The sequence below is a fragment of the Bubalus kerabau genome, chromosome 5, assembly GCF_029407905.1.
Source record: "Bubalus kerabau isolate K-KA32 ecotype Philippines breed swamp buffalo chromosome 5, PCC_UOA_SB_1v2, whole genome shotgun sequence".
Classification (NCBI taxonomy): Eukaryota; Metazoa; Chordata; class Mammalia; order Artiodactyla; family Bovidae; genus Bubalus; species Bubalus kerabau.
The window spans coordinates 92,222,492-92,232,383 of NC_073628.1; positions in this window are offsets into that span (position 1 = coordinate 92,222,492).

The window sequence follows — 9,892 nt, forward strand, 5'->3', positions numbered from 1 at the left end:
TTTTCTGGAACTCTCTTGCTTTTTCCATGATCCAGCCGATGTTGGCAATTTGATCTCTGGTTCCTCTGCCTTTTCTAAAACCAGCTTGAACATCTGGAAGTTCACAGTTCACATATTGCTGAAGCCTGGCTTGGAGAATTTTGAGCATTACTTTACTAGCATGTGAGATGAGTGCAATTGTGCGGTAGTTTGAGCATTCTTTGGCATTGCCTTTCTTTGGGATTGTGAAAACTGACCTTTTCCAGTCCTGTGGCCACTGCTGAGGTTTCCAAATTTGCTGGCATATTGAGTGCAGCACTTTCACAGCATCATCTTTCAGGATTTGGAATAGCTCCACTGGAATTCCATCACCTCCACTAGCTTTGTTCGTAGTGATGCTTTCTAAGGCCCACTTGACTTCACATTCCAGGATGTCTGGCTCTAGGTCAGTGATCACACCATCGTGATTATCTGGGTCGTGAAGATCTTTTTTGTACAGTTCTTCTGTGTATTCTTGCCACCTCTTCTTAATATCTTCTGCTTTTGTTAGGTCCATACCATTTCTGTCCTTTATCGAGCTCATCTTTGCATGAAATGTTCCTTTGGTATCTCTAATTTTCTTGAAGAGATCTCTAGTCTTTCCGATTCTGTTGTTTTCCTCTATTTCTTTGCATTGATCGCTGAAGAAGGCTTTCTTATCTCTTCTTGCTATTCTTTGGAATTCTGCATTCAGATGTTTATATCTTTCCTTTTCTCCTTTGCTTTTCGCTTCTTTCCACAGCTATTTGTAAGGCCTCCCCAGACAGCCATTTTGCTTAGTTTCTACTTAATAGGGTCTTGTGAAAATAAAGTGAGTAAACGTGATATTTTTTAGAACTAGTTGATTCAAACCCAGTATATTTTCTCTACTATCTTACACATGATCTTAGTCATCGCTTCTATTTAATACTTTTACAACCTCACAGTTGACATAAATCATTCAATCACCTAAAAGTTTTAAATTCTTTCTGGCTTATTACAGTTTGGATAAGGATGCCACAGTTACTTCACCAGATTAAGTGAGTGAAAGCAAATAAAATGAATATTTATTAGAAAGTAGGCACAGTTAGTATTTAATTGTCTTATTAGCTGGTTGAAAGTGGTACTCTCCATCCTAGGTCAGCACTATCCTATAGAAATAGAATTTGAGCCACAAATGTATTTTTAAGTTTTCTAGGAGCCACATCTGAAATAGTAAAAAGAGGGGCTTCCCTGGCAGTCCAGCAACTAAGGCTCTGACCTCCCACTTCAGGGGCATGGGTACATAGCCAGAAGACTGTGATTTAAACAATCACCCAACATAAAAAATTATTAATGAGATACTTTACATTTTATGTACTGTCTTCAAAATCTGATGTGTATCTTTTACAATTTAAACTAGCCATATATAAATGCTCAAAATTCACATGTAGGTAGTGTGATCACACTATTGGAGGGTGCAGTTGTAGGTAGGTTTGACCACCAGCTTGTACTGACTAGTTGAGAAACAGACCCACAGGGCTGCGGAGGCAGGATTCCACTGTCAGCATCTGGCAACCGAAAATCTTGCAGACCAGTGGGAAAGCCAGAACCAACAGGGATGAAGCTTCAGATGGCATCTGCAAAGGTTGAGGACTAGAATTTTTAAACCCTGATTTATCAGGAATGGAGAGCATTCTTTTGAGATTTCATCTCTAGTGTTCATCATGATAATTATTAAGCTGTTATTTTTTCTGGTAAAAAGCCATTTCTGGCATTCACTATGGTAATTAGCAAAATATCCAGTGTTATCAGAGATTAAGGTGACTAAATTATTTGTAGCTCCATCTCTGGAATGTGGCCTTTCTGGTATGATGCTAGCTAACTATTTCTGAAGAGTGGATTCATAGTTATTAGAATGCTAGCTGCTTCTAGGGCATAGCTTAAACCAAATAACCCACAAAGAATATTACACTGTCCTGAAGAAATTTAAAGTCAACCACAGACATTGTGCACCCATGTTGTAAGGAACATTGGCCTGCTTTGTAAACTGTAAACACTACACAAATGTTATAGAACTTACAAGCTTATGTTACAGACTATGTGTATCCCAAAGATATTTAAGACACACCTTTGAGCTATGAACTGTGCTAACCAGTAAGAAAAGAAGATAACAGTCATTACAGAAAAGTGTGTTATTTGAGGGGCCCAAATTAATCTTTTTAAGTGATTGAGGTGATGGTGCTAGGAATGTTACTTTTGTTTTTGAAGTGCCTGCCCCAGCACCAACAAATAAGTTTCAAAGTACTGTGCATGAAGCTGGGTATGAGCTAAATGACTCTACGCTCCCTTGGTTACTCTCATGCCTTTCTGACGATTGCTCTTTGTTCATTTAGTTAGCCAACATATACTTTATAAATGCTCACTATATGCCAACCTCTGCTCTAGAGACTGGGGAAATATCCTGGCAAATAAAACAAGATAAATTTCCTGTTTCTACAGACCTCACATCCTGGAGAGGAGGTGTGGGGTAGGGGTGAGGATAAGGGGAGAGAGAGACAATAAGCATATAATTGAATAATGGTAAATCCTCTGAAAAAATGAAAAAAGGTAATAATAATAGCAGCTAACATATGTTGAGTATTTACTATTACCGTTTAGTGTTAATTCATTGAAGCTGTACATCAATCCTATTTGACCCATGAGGAAACTCCCATGAAGAAACTTATGCACAGAGAGCTTAGGTAACTCGACCAAAGTCACACAGTGGTAAACAGCATAGAGTAGTTTGCCTACAGATTTCAGATTTTCTTAACCACCATGCAATACTGCCACCCTAACGTGATAGAGAGTAATAGGAGGTGGGGGTGGGCGGGGGGTGGGGGGGTGGCGGATACAGGACATGCCCTCCAAAGAGGGCCTCTTTGTAAAGGTGATGTTTGATCTGAACACTGAATGACAATTATGTGAAGATTAGTGTGTAAACCATTCCTGGCACAGACAGAGCAGTGGAAAAGTTTCCAAAGCAAGAGCTAGATTGATGCGTTTAAGAACAAGAAGAGGGCCAGTGTGGCTGGAGGGGTAGTAAGTAATGGGGAGAATGTTCATGAGGCCACTGGGGCTAGGTAGGGCTTGAGGGTCATGGGAAAGCATTTGGAAACCACTGAGGATTCTATGCAAGAGAATAACAATCTAGTCTACAGTTTTAAAAGTGAAAGTGAAGTCGCTCAGTCGTGTCCGACTCTTTGCGACCCCAGGGACTGCAGCCTATCAGGCTCCTCCATCCATGGGATTTTCCAGGCAAGAGTGCTGGAGTGGATTGCCATTGCCTTCTCCAGGGAATCTTCCCGACCCAGGGATGGAACCCGGGTCTCCCGGATTGCAGGCAGACGCTTTACCGTCTGAGCCAAAAACACACTGCCAATTATGTGGAGAACCAATCATAAGAAGAGAAACCGGCAACAAAGAGACAGCGTAGGCAACTTGAACAATAGTCTATGTGGGGAGTAATAGTGACTTGGGTACAGCACAAGGAACAGAGATGGAGTTAAGTGGTCAGAAATATATTATGCAATAGAGGGCTGTGGAATGAATGGTGTACCGCGACCCCCACCCACCGTCACATCTAGATGTTGAAATCCTAAACCCTAGTTCATGGATTGAAGTCCTAACCCAAATGGGGATTGGGCCTTTGGTCAATAGTTTGGGTTAGATGAGGTTATGAGGGTGCGATCCTCATAATGGGATTAGTGCCTTTATAAGAAGAGACACCAGAGAGCTTACCCTCTCTCTCCATCTCTGCCATGTGAGGACAGGGTGAGAAGGCAATAATCTGCAAGCCAGGAAGAGCGCTTTCACTAGAACTGTGATGATGTAAACGCCTGGTGGTGAAGCCCCTGTGCCTATGGTATTTTCTTTTGGTAGTGTAAGCCCACTAATACACAGAGTTAATGGTATTTGCTGGTAAGAGAAAGTGAAGTAAGGGATCAAGGGCGCTGCCTTGGGTTTGGTTCTAGCAATTGGGTGCATGGTGAAACCATAACAAGTTCACAGAACCTGTTAGATATCCAAGTGGAACTGTGAAGTCGGCTGATAAAGCTTTGAAGAGTCACTGGAAAGTTCCAGACAGGAGATAATAAAGTGGATGTCATGTTCTCATAGGTTGCAAATATCCTGATATACTGTATGATTCAGTTATACTTAACACATAAACAAAGAAAAAAGAAAGAATAAAACAGCTGTAGTGCAAGACAGTATCTGAACAAATGAATTTAGAGACTACTGCTTCTCTGTGCAAGATTCTTTCTCCACTATTCAGTGCTGTGCTGGTAGATGGTTAACAGCTTATAAAGTTTATTATATCAAAGATACATAACACAATTTACAAACGTAATAATAAAATACATAATATTCTTTATTGTAGATTCCACACAGCCAATCAATTCTCACAATATGCTTTCATTGATTTTTGCTGTACTCTTGTGTTCATGGTCAACCTATGGCTGCAGTTAGTGAATAAGTGTAGTTCTGATATGAATGGAGGTTACTATTTTCATTTATAGTAACAGTTAAAATGAAAACAAAACAACAAAGACATGTTGGAACTTCACTCATTAATCAATGATATGAGTTTTCTTCTGTGCTGAATCCAATATAGCTTTTAACAGTAGAATATTTTCTCAATTCTTATTGCTATCACAATGTAACATCTACAGTCAAGAAAGGCTTTTAAGCTTAATTTGTATTGTTATTAACATTCTTCGTCACTTCATTAAGTCTAGACACTCAACAAAATGTTACACAAAGCCCTGATTTGCAGCATTTGCTGAATTCCAGTCCCATCACTTCATGGGAAATAGATGGGGAAACAGTGGAAACAGTGTCAGACTTTATTTTTTGAGCTCCAAAATCACTGCAGATGATGTCTGCAGCCATGAAATTAAAAGATGCTTACTCCTTGGAAGGAAAGTTATGACCAACCTAGATAGCATATTTTTTCAAAAGCAGAGACATTACTTTGCCAACAAAGGTCCATCTAGTCAAGGCTATGGTTTTTCCTGTGGTCATGAATGGATGTGATAGTTGGACTGTGAAGAAGGCTGAGCGCCAAAGAATTGATGCTTTTGAACTGTGGTGTTGGAGAAGACTCCTGAGAGTCCCTTGGACTGCAAGGAGATCCAACCAGTCCATTCTGAAGGAGATCAGCCCTGGGATTTCTTTGGAAGGAATGATGCTAAAGCTGAAACTCCAGTACTTTGGCCACCTCATGCGAAGAGTTGACTCATTGGAAAAGACTCTGATGCTGGGAGGGATTGGGGGCAAGAGGAGAAGGGGACGACAGAGGATGAGATGGCTGGATGGCATCACTGACTCGATGGACATGAGTCTCAGTGAACTCCGGGAGTTGGTGATGGACAGGGAGGCCTGGCATGCTGTGATTCATGGGGTCGCAAAGAGTTGGACACCACTGAGCGACTGAACTGAACTGAACTGAAAGTTAGCAGAGCTCGGTTTGGGTACACGTCTGCTGCTCACTGTCTGGAGTATTCTTGGGCAAATTCATTTTACTCAACCTCCGTGTTCTCAGCTGCAAAACAGAGATTAAAGTAGTACCTATCTGTTTCTGTGAGGGTCAGACTAGGTAAACCATGTTGAGGGCTACCACATGCCAAACATTCCATTATTGTTACATCTTATTACTGCTGTTCTGTGGCTGGTCCAGACCCCAGGGGGCCTGGCTTTATTCACCAAAGTTGTCAGTGAACCCTCCGTTCAACCTTTGGGTCTGAACCCAAAGGTTCAAACCCTTTCACCTTTGAATCCTTGCTTTTCCATGGCCTTTGGGATGCAAAGCCCTAACCTCTGACTCATTTACCTGAGAGACCCCATCCTATCTTTTTAAACAATTATATTTTAATGACCTCTTTCTCCTCTGCTGTGATAGGAGTTCCACAAGGGAAATAATCCTTGCTTTGTTTATTGATCTAACCTTCATTGTAGGTTGTCAACAAGCATTTATGGATGAATGGTGAATGAAAGGGCGGAAAATTAGACACTAGTCTGTTAACAGTCACTATGCAGGGAATTATTTTTTTCATGATATACCTGAATATTGTGTGCTGTATGTGACACACTGGGCTTCCCTGGTGGTTCAGATGGTAAAGAATCTGCCTGTAATGCAGGAGACCAAGGTTTGATCCCTGGGTCGGGAAGATCTCCTGGAGAAGGAAATAGCAACTCACTCCACTATTCTTGCCTGGAGAATCCCATGGACAAAGGAGCCTGGTGGGCTACAGTCCATGGGATTGTAAAGAGTCAGACACGACTGAGTGAGTAACACTTTATGTGATTCACTAAGCATAGATTGGGAGAAGGCACTGGCAACCCACTCCAGTACTCTTGCCTGGAAAGTCGCATGGACGGCGGAGCCTGGTGGGCTGCAGTCCATGGGGTCGTGACTGAGTGACTTCACTTTCACTTTTCACTTTCATGCATTGGAGAAGAAAATGGCAACCCACTCCAGTGTTCTTGCCTGGAGAATCCCAGGGATGGCGGAGCCTGGTGGGCTGCTGTCTATGGGGTTGCACAGAGTCGGACACGACTGAAGCAACTTAGCAAGCATAGATTACTTTTGTAATTTTAAAGATAACTTAATAAAGGAACAAGGAACTGAAATGTAAATTTAGATTGGAAGCTCTTGTAGTCTTACATCTAATAAAACAGTGCTCTGTGCTGTGCTTAGCTGGTCAGTCATGTCCGACTCTTTCTGATCCCATGGATTGTAGCCTGCCAGGCTCCTCTGTCCATGGGGATTCTCCAGGCAAGAATACTGCAGTGGGTTGCCATGGCCTCCTCCAGGAGATCGTCCCAACCCAGGGATCAAACCCGGCTCTCCCTCATTGCAGGCAGATTCTTTACTGGCTGAGCCACCATGGAAGCCCAAGAATACTGGAGTGGGTAGCCTATCCCTTCTCTGGGCGTCTTCCCGACTCAGGAATCCAACACTTGCTTTGCAGGTGGATTCTTTACTAGCTGAGCTGTGCTCATAGTTCTTTGTTATGTGGTAACAATCTTGGTGTGTGAGAACCTGAAAGAGCAGCTGTAAAGCATTTGACAGGAAAGATGAAGGGATACAGCATGTGCATATTTCCTGACAAAGTGCTAAGTTATTGTTACATACTTAGGGTAAGAAATAGTAACACATGATTCTCTGCTAGTTTCTCAGTTCTCTCCAAAGCTGTGTTTCTAGTTCAAGTTAAAAACTATTTGCTCTGTTACCTTTAGAACAACAAAAAGTTCCCCATTTCTCTCCATAGCACTCCATGAGTCCTCCCCTAAGAATATCAGGGCTGCCTTGTCTCCTGAGTTATACCCCTCCTCCTTGCAAACATCCACCCCAGTCTAAGTTCATAATCAAGGACAAAGAAGCAAGTTTGTTAGGACAAATAGCTTCCCTGGTGGCTTGGATGGTAAAGAATCTGCCTGCAATGCAGGGGACCCGGGTTTGATCCCTGGGTCAGGATGATGCCCTGAAGAAGGAAATGGCAACCCACTTCAGTATTCTTCTTTCTTTCTTTCTTTTTTAATTGAAGGATAACTGCTTTACAGAATTTTGTTGCTTTCAGTCAAACATCAACACATGAATTGGCCATAGATATACATATGTTCTCTCCCTCTTGAATCTCCCTCCCATTTCCTTCCCCATCGCATCTCTCTAGTTGATACAGAGCCTTCATTTGAGTTCCCTGAGACACAACAGCAAATTCCCATTGGCTATCTATTTTACATATGGTAATATAAGTTACTCCAGTATTCTTGCCTGGAGAAATCCATGGACAGAGGAGCCTGGCAGGCTACAGTCTATGGGGCTGCAAAGAGTTGGACACTTTCATAATCAATTAGGGGAAAGGGATTCTGTGAAAAGTCTGTCCAATGGTCAGCAAACACTTTAATAAATAAACAAATGATCCTAAAGATTTTAGATTTTGCAAGCTTTTGTCCTCACTATTGTACTAAAGTTTATTAAAAAGTATGTTTTCTTTTACTCACGGCAGCTGTTCTCTTCACCAATCCCTTGTATTATTTCATCTACATTTCTGTTCCAACTTCTTTTTTTATTTACTTCTTTTTCCCACGGTACGGAGAAAATCAAGTCCATGAGGCATGAAGTCTTCAGACTAGGTACATTCTGGGCAGGAAAGACCACACCAGTGTGTTCAAAGAAGTGGACAGGAAAGATGCTTGTGTCATTAAGAGTGCAGGGAATGGTATCACTGCTACTTCCCATCATTTTGATAAGAGACAGGAGGGGAAGAGCAAGGGTTTATTTGCCTTTCTTACTTTCTCTAGAAAACAAGAAAGCAAGAAAATGCTAAAAGAATCAGGTAGGGATGTGCTGAAATCAGAGTAACCCTGAACCAAATAAACAGGGCATATTCATAACCGGAAATCAGATCAAGGAAGGGAAGTTAGGGAGTACCATAAAAATGGGATCACAGTAAGAGGGTTTTGGGAGAGATTAACCAAAACAGGACAGGCCATGAGATTAAGCTCAGAACAAAAGCAGGGCTGAGGTGTGAGTCTGGTCAGGTCTCAGCGCTGACTCACTGGTGCTCGGCTCCCCATGGTAGTAAACACATGTCTGCTCAAGTGGATGTGTGCATTTGGAAATTTACTTTTCATTCTGAGCATTTTATTTCTGCCCAAAGAGGGACTGGAGTGATGAATGGATCAAGAATACGGGTCTGTCCATAGGATGGAATATTATTTGACCATAGAAAGGAATAAAGTACAGACTCTCTCTGACTTCTGGTGGTTTGACTTATGATTTTCCAACTTCATGGTGGTGCTAGAGCAGTATGCATTAAGCAGAAACCGTTACTTTGAATCTGAGCTTTTCCTGGGCTAGTGATGTGTGGTGTAATACTGTCATGATGCTGAGCAATGACAGCAGCCACAGCTCTCCATCAGCCCACACAACCATTCTGCACCCAAACAGCTATTCTTTTTCACTTTCAGTACAGTATTAAATTACATGATATATCCAACACTTTATAAAATAGGCTTTGTCTTAAATGATTTTGCCCAAAATTGTAGAGGAACTGAAGAGCCTCTTGCCGAGAGTGAAAGAGAGTGAAAAAACTGACTTAAAACTCAACATAAAAAAAAAAAAACAAAAAAAAAACCCAACAAGATCATGGCATCTGGTCCCATCACTTCATGGCAAATAGAAAGGGAAAAAGTGGAAGCAGTGACAGATTTTATTTTCTTGGGCTCCCTCCCAAATCACCGTGGATGGTGACTGTAACTGTGAGATTAAAAGATGCTTGCTCTTTGGAAGGAAAGCTATGACAAACCTAGACAGCATACTAAAAAGAAGAGATGTCACTTTTCCAACAAAAGTCCATGTAGTCAAAGCTATGGTTTTTCCCAGTAGCCATGTACAGATGTGAGAGCTGGACCATAAAGAAGGCCGAGTGCTGAAGAACTGATGCTTTCAAATTGTGGTGCTGGAGAACATTCAGTTATCAATTAAAAAAAAGCCCATGTAATGTGTGTGAACCTAAAGGATCATGGATATCATCTTCATCAAGTTGTTCAGCATTTGTAACAAAAGTGAACTCTGTATTAACTGGTGCCTTGTGTCATATTCTATGTTACTAAAAGTTAAGTGTGAGAAAAATTAAGTGGGGTTAGTCATAAAGACAACATTAGGAATGTTAAAAAACCAAACAAGTAATCAGACTTAACTTCAATAAGATAAGATTGATAGGTTTTGCTTCCATTTCCAAAGTATTTCACTGCATTTCTGATTTGTGTGCAGGTTTGAGCTCCCTCTCCAAAAAACATGGGTCTCCTTTCCAAAATCACAGAATTAAGATGCATTTCTTCAGCCCAGGGTTGGAAATCAATGAGC